Below are 12913 nucleotides of genomic sequence, written 5' to 3' on the forward strand. Positions count from 1 at the left end.
CCTGGTCTCCACCAACTCTGGCCTGTTGTGCATCTCCCACTTCCTTTGCCCCACCATTAGTGTGGTCTTCAGCTGTCTAGGCCACAAGCTTAAAAATCCACCCCACAAACATCTCCACCTCTCTCCTTTAAGAAGCTCATGAAAAATCAATCTCTGGCCAAGCTTTTGGTCACCTATTATAATATCTTCATCTTTGTCTTGGTATCAGGTTTCGTGTGATTAACCTCCTGTGACGTGCCATGGGATGTTTTATTGTGTTAAAGATTAGGGTTTCAATATTGTAATAGCTTCACTGTACAACTGATCGCTTGTTCTGCTTATGTTTTATGACAAGACCAATTAAACTGCCTAGTAAGTAATGCTATATGGTCACCAGTACTAAACAGGGAGCTGAAAGTGAGTGAGTGGCAAGCTGACTATATTGGAGCATCTCATTAGATATCCTTAACTATACCTGACTGTCCTCTATTATAGGAGTGTCCTTGAAGGTCGAGGCCAACGGAGCCATCATCCATCCCCCTACAGCTTCGCAATTGGAGAAAGTTGAGGCTTCCTGATCTATGCGGGGCAGCCGGAGTTTGTCACACCTGTGGCAAATCTGGTCACATGGCAACCAAAGCACAGTCGTCTGCAAGAACTGCAGGAAAGAAGGCCATCAGACCAAGGACTGTAAACAGAATAAGTGCAGCAACCTGTGCTCTGGGGCAGGTCAGCTCTACAAAACCTGCCCCAAACATTGCCTCAGTTATGCTCAGGCGGCAAGGTCCAAGGAAAGACCGGGAGAAGGAACAGTGAATACGTCTGGTGCTGGGAAGGAGACAAGCAATCCTCTCCACAGTGAGGAAAGTCTACCTGAGAAGGAGAAGAAAGGGGAGGCAGCTGCAAGCAGCGACCCAACACCTACCCCGTGCCCGGAAGCCGGGCAGACAGAATCAATAGAGGAGGAGGCAGCAGATGGACAAAGTGGTCAGTGGCAAATGGTACAAAGGAAAACCACAAAGAAGAAACCTCCAAAAAAGGAAAAGGCCAGCACCCAAACCAGTGACAAGAGGAGGTTACCGTCTGAGACAGACTATGGCAGCTCCCCCGCATTGGATGAGGAAGGGCTGGAACGATGGCACCTGCAAAAGAAACGGCAGAACTCAAAGCAGCTGGAAGATAAAGCCCCCCAGCTCCAGGGTACTGGAAGCTGTGATGGGCCCAGTGTGCCCCAAACCCAGCGAGATGCCCAGCGCATCCAAGCTCCGGGACACCGAGAGCAATGAAGCATCTGGCGCACTGCAGCTCCAGGAAGCCAGGAGCAGCAATGTCTTCGAGGAGGAACGGAGGGGAAAAACACCAACAACAGAGGACAGCCCAAGCCTTGCTGCCTAGAAGACCCCCCGATGACACCCCAGCGGAACAAGACCCCCCCGCCCCACAATGTGTAACCAGGAGGGGTTTCTGAGCCCGACAAATGTGAAACAGCTTGTGTACACTATTGGTATGCAGGAACATACCCAAGGACAAGGACTAACAAGGACACCTGGTGTGGGAAGCAACACCCAACTTTAAAATGGATATAAAGATTGCTTTGATTAACACAATGTGTTTCGACTTGGGACTACCTCGCCAAGGTCAAAGCTGACCTGCTGTTTCTGCGGGAGTATGGAATACCGCACCTCGGCACCTAGAGGCAATGGTCGCGATAGTGGTCACAAGGGTCATCAATCTGGTCGGGGGAAATGATTCCCGTTCCTCTGGCCTTAGTATTCTGCTGTGGGGAAGCAACTTCATCATCTCCGAAGTTAAGGAGGTGGTGGGCAGTCGACTCCTTGTAGCAGATATAATGTACAATACTGCTCTGCTCTGGATGGTCAACGTTTACACCCTGGCTCAATGCAGCGAGCGGCTGACCATTGGTCAACGTTTACACCCTGGCTCAATGCAGCGAGCGGCTGACCATTGGTCAACGTTTACACCCTGGCTCAATGCAGCGAGCGGCTGACCATTTTCCACCAGCTCCCACTGCTGCTGACAACATCCAGACTGGTCATTCTGGGTGGTGGCTTCAACTGCATTATTAACGCAGCTGGAAGATCCAGCAAGGACCACAGCAAATTGGACGCTACGTCTAGATTCCTAATGGAAACAGTAAAAGAAGCCAAGCTGCACCACATCTTTAGCAACTCTGCAGATGGAGTGCAGCGTAGATACACCTGGTCAAGACCGGACAGGTCTGCCTGTTCCAGAATTGACTTCCTGTTTGTGTCCCGTGCTTTCATGGTCAGATCCACCAACGTCAAGCCTGTGTTCTTCTCTGACCACTGCCTCTTACTGGCCGACTGTCACTTACAAGACGACCAGCAGGCTAGCAGGGGAACATGGAAGCTCAATGTTATAATGCTCACCCCAGAAAATGTTGAGGAACTCAAAAGGAATTACAAACGTTGGACAACCATGAAACCCCTCTTTGAGTCTCCAGTGCATTGGCGGGAGGCGATCAAGGAGAATATCAAGAAGTTCTTTACCTTCAAAAGTGTTCAGAAAACGAGAGACACACAGAGGGAAATGTCCTGACTTCAAAAAAGAATGCAAAATCTGGTGTGGCTGCAGTCGATGGGGGTTGAGGTCAAGGAGGATCTCCAAGAGGTGAAGAGCCGGCAGGCCTCGCTCTTTGCCACGGAGGCTCCAAGATCATCTTCCGGTCCAGAATCCGTTCCGTTCAGCAGGATGAGACGTGCTTGCGTTTTCTTCTTCCAAAAGGTACAGAGAGCTCTGTGATCAGCAGCCTGAAAGAAGAGAATGGCTCGGTAACATCTTCGCAGTCTGACATACAAAGAATTAGCAAATCCTTTTATGCTGGGCTGTATGACGTGAAGCCCGGGGACAGCACGGCCTCCCAGTCCTTCCTGTCATCTATCATGGAGGTCTTAGATGTCAGCATGCGGGAGAGCCTGGACAAACTGGCAAAGGCCATCAGGTCCTTCGAGACGAGTAAAAGTCCCAGAAGCGACGGCTTACCGGTTGAGTTGTATTGGGCTCTGTGGGACTGGATCGGCCCAGACCTGCTGGAAGTATACGAGAGTATGCTTCTGACCAGCAGCATGTCAGAATCCATGAGGAAAGGCACTATCACCCTCATTAACAAGTGGAAGGGGTAGAGGCGGAGATCAGAAATTGGCGGCTCATCTCACTGCTGAATGGTGACTGCAAGATCCTGTCCAAAGTCATCATCAGTCGGGTCAAGTCTGCTCTGGAGTTGGTGATCCATCCTGACCAGACCTGTACTGTACCTGGCAGGAAGATCTCTGATAGTCTCCTGCTACTCAGGGATACGATTGCCTATGTACAGGACAGGAGGGTGGACACCTGCCTTATCAGCTTGGACCAGGAGAAGGCGTTTAACAGGATATTGCACACATATATGATGGACGTGCTCTCCAAAATGGGGCTTGGGGAGGGAATCCGCAATTAGTTCAAACTGCTCTGCACAAACATCAGTAGTGCAGTCTCAATCAATGGGTGGGAATCAGAAAGTCAGGCAGGGCTGTCCTCTCTCCTCTGTCTTCTTTGTTTGCTGTATAGAACCCTTTTCTGAGTCCATTAGGAAGGATGTGGGCATTAGAGGAATGACAATCCCAGGCAGTGGAGGCACTCGGGTCAAAACCTCCCTGTACATGGACGACGTTGCTGTCTTCTGCTCGGATCCACTGTCCGTTCGCAGATTAATGAGCATCTGTGTCCAGTTCGAACTGGTCTCGGGAGTCAAAGTAAACAGCGGCAAGTGCGAGGCCATGTTCTTTGGGAACTGGGCCGACCGATCCTTTGTCCCGTTCACCGTCAGGTCAGCCTACCTGAAGGTGCTGGGGATATGGTTCGGAAGGGCTGGGGTGTGCGCCAAAACTTGGAAGGAGCGAGTAGCCAGGGTACACCATAAACTCAGCTTCTGGGAGCAGCGATCTCTCTCCGCCGTGGGTAAGAACCTGGTCATCGGATCCGAGGTGCTCACGCTGTTGCTGTATGTGGCGCAGGTCTGGCCCATACCTCACTCCTGCACCGTGGCGGTCACCTGAGCCATTTTCCGCTTCATTTGGAGATGCTAAATGGACCGTGTCCGGAGGGACACAATGTTCAAACCTCTGCATTAGGGCGGAAAAAACATACCCAACGTCGCCCTCAGCCTGATGATCGCCTTCGTGTGCGGCTGCATCAAGCTGTGTGTAGAGCCCCAGTATGAAAACACCAAGTGTCATTATGTGCTGAGGTTCTATCTGTCCCCGGTGTTGTGAAGTATGGGTCTGGTCACATTGCCGCAGAATGCGGCATCCAGTTGGACCGTGCCGTATCACCTATCGTTCGTGGAAAAGGTTGTGCGGAAAAACACCTTTGACTACCAATCCATCAGGCAGTGGTCTTCACAGAATGTCCTCAAGGCCCGACTGGATAAGGAGATGGTGGATCCTGTCGGACGGTTCCCCGAGCAGACCGCCAAAGTCATTTGGCAGAATCCCTCATCACCAGAACTTTCAAGCAAGCACCAAGACGTAGCTTGGTAGGTGGTGAGAAGGGCCCTCCCCGTCAGATCCTTCCTCTGCACGCTGCCCTCGAGGTGGTGGTGGTGGGGAAGAGACTGTTGCCCAGCTCTTTCTGGAATGTGCCTTTGCAAGCAGATGTAGTCGGAGATGCAGTGGTTTTTGTCGAGGTTCAAACCAAGCAGCTCTAAGCTCTACAGGCTGTTCCTAGGGACACACGCCGAGATAAACATCAACTGCTTTTGGAGGACTATCGATTCGATGAAAGGCGTTCTTTGGTCCGCGCGAAACTTGCTGGTCTTCCAGCGCAAAGAGTTGTCCACGACCAAATGTTGCAGATTGGCACATTCCATGGTCCAGGACTATGTGCTGAGGGACGCACTAAAGCTTGGGGCAGCCGCCTCAAAGAATCAATGGGGAAAGACCACCGTGGAAGGTCCTCCTGCCATAGTGAACGGAGGTGCTGGACCCATGGAAAACCGCTCAGGCTGTATACACTGAATATGGCTGAGCTGTAAAATGTACATGGCATGTAAAATGGAATGGAAGCAACTGACTCCTATATTGAAGAAAACTGATTTCCTTTACACTTTTTGGAATGTCAACTTAGTGCTGCTTTGAACTGCTTTGTAATGTATTTTTTTACAGATTTTTCTGAATAAAGTATATTTTTGAGAAAAAAATTATAGGAGTGTCCAAGCCTTGGCGATTTAGCCCTCAGAGCCCAAGCAACCAAGTCATCTTTATACTTGTATTTTTTATTTGCTTGGTTCGTCCTGTTGGAATTTTGGTGAAGGTTTGTAAAGATCTTTTTGTAACCCACTTCTGCCTGACTGTTGGAAAAAGCCAAATCCGAACACAAAGACCTGTTTGTATAAGTATCTTCAAATGCATGCAAAATAATTTTATATAAGCCGAGGCTCATATATGTGACTGCCAAAGATGAAAACTTGGGAACGCCATCACCTCCAAGTCCCCTTCCAAGTCAAACACCATCATGATTTGGACATATTCTGCCGTTCCTTCAGCCTCATTGGGTCAAAATCCTGGAGCTCCCAACCTGATGGCAGTGTGGGAGTATCTTCACCACATGGACTGCTGCAGTTCAAGAAAGTAGCTCAGCACCACCCTCTCAGGGCAACTAGGAATGGGCAATAAATACTGGCCTTGCTAGTGACACCCTTATCCCAAGAATAAATTACAAATAAACAGCCTTAATTTATTGAGTTTAAAATTACAACATTAGAAGCTTCCAAATTACCAGTTGGGATTTTATTTCTAAACATTTTTGCTTCTCCTGACAAACAGTTACTGACTCTGTCTTGCATGTATATTTCCAGCGCAATAGCCTCGATTCTGCAAGCCTGGCTGGACCAGTTTTCTGAAAACTTCAACATTCCAAATTACACATGCCTGCAGAAGATTCTCAAACACCTGAGGCAGACGATGCCAGGCTCGGACCTGAAGAAACAGGCCCAGAAACTCCTCGAACAATTTCAGCAGCAAGAAGTGGCAGAACAGGAGCTGGACAGTAAGATTAATCTTTGTGTAGCAATGAAAAAAGTTGTTTCAATTTTAAAAGCTATGGAGGTGGAGGGTGGGACTGGGGGAGATATGTTCCCCTTTTTTGATGATGGCTGCAATTGCTATTCTGGAGCTTATTTTCAATTCATCACTGAGAAGTTATATTACACCATGCAGGTAGAGTAACATAAGAGCCAGAAACACTCTTACTCCAAATTCCATTCCTTCAAAAGAGAATCTGTTTTTTTGCTGTATTGCAAATCTCACCAGTCAGCTTTTGATGTAACATTTAAACTATTGTAGCAGGACAAAGGAACCAGTTAGAAGAGTTTTTGAAATGACGAGTTATTATAGTGTGGAATGCTTTACCTCAAATAACGTCATTTAAGAGGGAATTGGATCATCATTTGAACAATATAACAGGATCTGGGGAGCAGGACAGGAAAATGAGATTGCAGTTGATGGATCCAGTTGAGAGTAAGGACCAGCACAGGCAACTTTGGCCAACTGACTGCCTTCTGTGTTGTAATTTCTGTGTTTCAAAGTGAAGCATCTTTAGAAACAGCTTGAATTGCTGCCAGTTAAACTGTTAATTCCAGGGCTCAATGGTAACTCACAGGTATTGAGTATTTGAATCACTATGAAAGATAAGATGGTTTAATTGTGCAATGGATTGTGATGGAATTAATTAAATTGGTGGAATTACGTTTTGCCACTTAGTTCACCAGTGATCTTTTAGACCAGTGTTGTGTAATGGAAATCACCAACGTGCCATACATTTGGCTACGACAGAACCATTTTAGCCATCTGTACTAATTTTCACAAAAAACATCACAGTATTGCAGAATTACGAATTGGATTTGTCAGCACAAATGAAAGAATCAATTCTGAATGGAATAGTGATGCGCCCAAGCGTTCATTTAGGCATGATGTATAAAACTTTTCATTTTGAATGGCAATCTGAAGTAAACTAATTCAAGACACCCACTGAATAGCCATGAGTTCCTGCAGAGTTTGCCACTCTGTCCACTGGTTTTGAAGTTCAGTTGTATTTCCTTTTGGATTTTTGAAATTACTTCAGAATTTATAGTTTAGCTAAGTTGATTAGAAATGAATCACGGAGCGAGTGTTGTACTGATGTTGATTGGAAGAGGGAGTCGGGAAACCGGCCGGAAGATGACAGCAGGACGGTCGACAGAAGCAGGTGGGTAATTAATTCATTAAATAACATATTTAAATCCTGTTCCCATCGCTGAGCGGCAAGGGGGCCGCCACGAGGCCTCACCGGCATAATATGGGGCGGGGCCTTTCTGGCATTGAGGCCCACAGGCATTTTCTGGGCCCTCCCGCCACGACTGCTGATGTTGCAAGGGCTGGTAAAATCCAGCCCATGGACACTGGCAAACCATGTCTTTCAGTTTTAATTGTACCATTGCAAAGCAGCAAGGCTAATTGACCCTTAAATGGATAATTTTTGTCTTTACTTCAGTGTTTAAGTGGTCCATGGTACTGGAAACATCATTAATCTTTGTCTTTTTCACATTTGATCAGGAACTGTTCAACAAAGTAGTGGTCCACCACTGCCTGGGGTGCATCTGGTCTCAGCGGCACAAAAAGAAAAATCAGCACCTGGCATCTACCATCCGGGCCATGGTCATACAATTTAATATCATCACAAAATGTATGATCAGCACCATCCTCAAAGACGTCAAGCTGAAGCCAGACAAGAAAGCCAGGGTGATCGAGAAGTGGATCACTATTGCTGTGGTACTGCATTGTTTATCGATTAGCCTATGTGAAAGGCCAAAGCCCACAGTACGAGAAGCCACCAAGGTGGAAGAGAGTCTGTAAGTCAAGACCAAGCTCAGGAATGGGTGATTAGATGTTAAGCTCAGGTTTTGAAATCTTATTAGATTGTAGGGGAGAGAAGATCTCAGGAAGGGAGGTTTATGAGGAAGAAGAGTCTGAATGCTTCTATAGTATGTTGAATCCTGGCACTATTTCCATTGGGCTAAGAGCTTATAGAGTAAATCAATCTAATTTGTGTTTATTCTCAATAAGCACCTCGTATATGCTAGAAATGGTATCCCTTAGCCTCAAATAATGGAGTAAACCGGATAACACACCCCTTCTTAATTCTCAGAGCCTATTACTGAAGTTGTTGTGCTGGCTCTTATGCATTGGAAATTCCTCGGTCACATCGCAGTCAGGCATCACTTAATTATACAAAACATGTGGCTTCGATGTGTCTGTTTTTTTAACTGAAATGCTTCAATGATCATCTTATATTTTAAAAAAGACAAAGCCATTGCTGGCTGGGCTCTGGTTCAACACCTCTAAGCCATGTCTAAACCAAGACTTTATAACTATTGATATCCCTGAGGGAAAATAAAGCAGCAACATGTCTGAGGAGGAATAGATTGGCATTACATAGCTAACATTTCATGCCTCAGATAATGCTTGCATTTGAAGATGAACATTTCAAACATATCTAATATTCTATGTGGAGGGGAAAAGTAAATTAATTTCAGGATTTTAATTGGACTTCAAAGATGAACTTGCCTATTAGGCATTGCATAGTAAACCCTGGCTACCCGACCCGAACCGGGTCTATATTCTGTGTCCAGCATTCGGACTTGGGTCAGGTTGGGCTGGACTGTACTGGCTCCATATTTTATAAATAAATGCATTATTACATTTTAGCAAGTATTTTTTCCACTTCTCAATGTTCAAATGACTCCTAAAATTACTTCCGATTACCGTGGATTCCACAGTAATCAGAAGTAATCTTCCATCCAACGTTAACAAGGCATGAAACGTGCAGTCTGCACTCTGCAGTGAGCAAGTGAGCATCCCTACGTCATCGCGTTTATGCTGTAATTAATACAACCAAAAGTGATTCTACAGTACACTAAGTATGGAGGCCGTTGATGTAAAATGAATGCTGTCTACGGGAGAATGTTTAGTAGTGGGAAGTTCTGTAGCCGGAGAAGATAAATCTTCCATTTGGAAACATTTTGACACTGTTGTTTGCCGTGATCGTAAAGGTTCCAGTGAATTTCAATGCAAATCTTGCAAACTTTTACTAAAATATGACAGCAAAAAGATGGGAAATTCATCTTTGCAGTGACACAAGTTATGTTGTACATAACTTCGTTTGAACATTCAAGCTCACAAGAAATCAGAAATTACAGACAAACGAATGAGCACAAGAGCTCATCAATGTGGGTGCTACATACAGTCGAGTATCAGCAACCACTATGTTACCAAATCCAAGTGCAGTTTCAAGGTGTTGTGATGTGGTCAAAGAAAAGAGAAAACAACTAATTTCTCAGATTATTGACACACTGAAGACTGTGAATTTGGGAATGACAACTGACATATGGACGGACAAATACTGTAAAATCCATTATATGTTGCTAATTAGTCATTACATCACAGCAGATTTTAAACTTAATGCCAAAGTTTTCACAACAGCAATGTTTCCACTGGAGGACGTCAAAACTGGTGGAAACATAAGGCATAAGATTTTAAAGCTGCTCGTGAATACTTTTAAATTCGACCCAGCAAATTTAAATAAGTTAGTCTGGGTGACAGATCAGGGTGTTAACATAGTGCTTGCTCTTAGGCCATATCGAAGTCTGGATTGTCAGGACCACGTATATAACACGGTCCTTCAACATTCACTTGATCCAAAGGAATTAGCTTCTGAAGCTAAAAACCATACGTCATGCCAAAGCCTTGGTGATATATGTTTAACAGTCTGGTCTTGCTGCACAGTTGTCTAAAACAGTAAATCCAATGGGAGAAACGAGGTACAGTACTGTGTATCTGACACTGAATTCAATTCAGGATATTTATCATGAGCTGCACGAGAAACTGGAACAGCCTGGGGAAAACTACAGGCTGGAAAACGTCACCCCCGATGTCTTGCAGTTTTTGGTTGATTTCCTCCAACCATTTTATGAAGCTCAGAAGGAACTCGAGGGAGACCAGTATCCTCCACTGAATCTGGTAATTCCGTGGTTTGAGAAATGACTCTGTATGCCACTTTCTTCAGATACTCCAATGCAAGCAGTTGTCAAGCAACGGCAAAGAGAGTGGCTTCTGAAGAAAGTTGAAGTAAATGATGTGCACAAGAGAGCAACATTTCTCTGAACTAAATTTAATCAGCTGGCCATGATAGGGAAGAAGTTCATTCTGAAGTGCGCTGACTGATCAACAACTTTAAAACAGAAGACCCTGTGAAGCAAACGAAAGTGGTTGATGAACCTACAGCTGACCGAATTTGCTGAGTGGGAGAATGTTCATGAAGAAGTGAACACAAATGATGAAGTGCAGCAGTCCACAGCACAGAGGCCTGCTGTGCTGGCGATGCAAAAACGAGCATGACCTGTTGGGCTGGCGGAAGGAATACAGTGTTGCATACCCTAAATTGGCCATGCTGGCTAGAAGTATACTTTGCATTCCGGCGAGCAGTAGCAGCAGAGAGAAGAACTTCAGCGTAGTTGGAAGGACAATTGACCAGCGGAGGACTGCCCTTAAGCCTTCTACCCCGTTGACTCTATCCTTTTCTAACATGACAATTTATAAGACCTTTTTTCTTTGCTCGGTCTGTAACTGAGACTACCGACTTGCTATATCTGTAACTGAGACTATGAAATCAAATGTTCCCTAACTGCCTCTTGCCAGGTGAGAGTAGGCAATTTGTCTTCTTTTTAATCTACGTCTTGGCGCTTTTTTTCTGTTTTAATAACATGTCTGATATTATTAAATTTATTGCGACATTCCTGTCTGGTATTAAAAAAAATTAAAGGACACAGGCTCCAGTTGGGTTTGGTTTGGCTTTGATCGGATCGGATAGTATAACTATGATTACAAGATGGCTCCTGGGCTGGAAGCTCCCTAGGAAGCTCCCTTACTGTTCAACGATATCCATGGCCATCTGCTCCCATTCCTAATGTTTTCTCCCCCAATCTACCCTCTTAAACTGTTTAAACTCCCCTGGCTCTTTCAATCAGTTCATTTTAGCCCTAACTAAAAGCTAACAGTTAATTTAGTGTATGTTACCTGGGCCCACTGCCCTCCCCCAGCCACACCTGCTCTTTGTTTTGTCAATGAAATTGATCCTGATGAAACTGACGAGCACAGCTGTCGATACTTTAATCTCCGATCCTGCTGTCTTCACCGCCCAGAGTGTCTGCAGCCACGGCATGCGGTAAGTCCATTCAGGTGAAGAAGGAGCAGCGGGACCCAAGAGAAGTCTTGAGAAAAGGTGCCCCGATCACCCAAAAAATCCACGAACGGCCCCCCGGCCGCAACTTCAAAGCGCCCGCGGGAGATGGCTCGGAGAGCATCAGCAGCGCGCTGTCGGCAATGCTGCATGCCTTTATTTAAACCACTGGGAAAAAAACCCTTAGTGAATGTAATCACCTCTGTAAGTATGCCAAAAGATACTTCAGTCCTGAAGGACGTGGATGAGCTTTCCAGACGTCGATGGTGGGCACTAGGGACCTTATTACCTGCACCCGCTTTCTCCCCCCACCCCTTCCCTGCTCCACCCTCTCAGCTCACCCCCCAACAACCCCGTCCCAGCCCGCCCCCCCCCGCGCACCATCTTCCCCCCACACCCCCTTCCCCTGCACCCCCCCACCCCCTTACAGCCCCCTTCCCAGCTCCCCCTCGCACCCCCCTCCCTCCACCCCTCCCCCTCGCATCCCCTCCTCCCACAGGCACCATCCTACACCTGTGTAGGGGCCCTAACAACCCCACTGCCTTGTGGGCGTCTCGGGAGAGACCAAGGCAAAGGGAGTAAACCCTAACAGATAGTCCGGAGCGGAACCCCGTAGGCGGTCATGTGTCACCTTTGGCATGTTTCCAGCAGTTCCTGCAGCCATACCGGTGCCAAACGTCGTGCTCTGCACTCCTTTGGACCCCACCAGAAAGGCCGAGAGGGGGGTTTTGACGACTGGGCAACTCTCAACCTCCATAAACTTGCCCAGGCATGCGCCATGGAGAGGTCACTCCATAGTTGCCTCACAGCGACTGACACAACACGGAAGGCAGCAGTTACGGGTTATAAGTCCAGATAAATTGGCGTAGAAACTGGGCGCCACGGGTTGCCTTTGTCGGTGGGAGAGGTCATTGCACCTCACTGGACAGCTACCGCCCGCCTCAAACCGGGCAGCCCCCGGTCAATAAGGTTCTGTCCCGCCACAGTCTACTTGCTTCAATGGGTGCTTGGAGCTCAGGGTCATTGCCCGAAAGGTGGACTGATACACAGCACCAAACAACACGAAAAAAGGAAAGAAGGTACCAGCCCTTCGCTTTGCAAGCTGGAACGTCAGAACTGTGTGTCCTGGCCTGTCGGAAGACCTTACACAAATCAACGATTCTCGGAAGACCGCCATCATTAACAACGAGCTCAGTAGACTCAATGTAGACATTGCAGCACTTCAGGAGACATGCCTCTCCGCAAGTGGATCTCTAGCAGAGCAAGACTACACCTTCTTCTGGCAGGGCAGGGATCCTGAAGAACCAAGACAGCATGGAGTGGGCTTCGCCATCAGAAACTCCTTGCTCAGCATGATAGAGCCTACCTCAAATGGCTCGGAACGCATACTGTCCATCCGACTGCTCACCACCTCTGGTCCAGTACACCTACTCAGCATCTATGCTCCAACACTCTGCTCCCCTCCTGAAGCTAAAGACCAGTTCTACGAGCAACTCCATAACATCATTAGCAGCATCCCCAACACCGAACACCTATTCCTGCTGAGGGACTTTAATGCCAGGGTTGGGGCCGACCATGACTCATGGCCCTCCTGCCTTGGGCGCTATGGCGTTGGAAGGATGAATGAGAACGGGCAGAGACT

The 12913-nt window shown here is 47.0% G+C and overlaps 1 pseudogene; it reads left to right on the forward strand.

Annotated features, from left to right (window-relative positions):
- The window catches only part of LOC137373263 (ral guanine nucleotide dissociation stimulator-like 1), a 73987-nt pseudogene extending 66975 nt beyond the window's left edge, over positions 1 to 7012 (forward strand).
- Positions 7013 to 12913: the final 5901 nt, after the last annotated feature.

The sequence above is a fragment of the Heterodontus francisci genome, chromosome 8 (assembly GCF_036365525.1).
Source record: "Heterodontus francisci isolate sHetFra1 chromosome 8, sHetFra1.hap1, whole genome shotgun sequence".
Lineage (NCBI taxonomy): Eukaryota > Metazoa > Chordata > Chondrichthyes > Heterodontiformes > Heterodontidae > Heterodontus > Heterodontus francisci.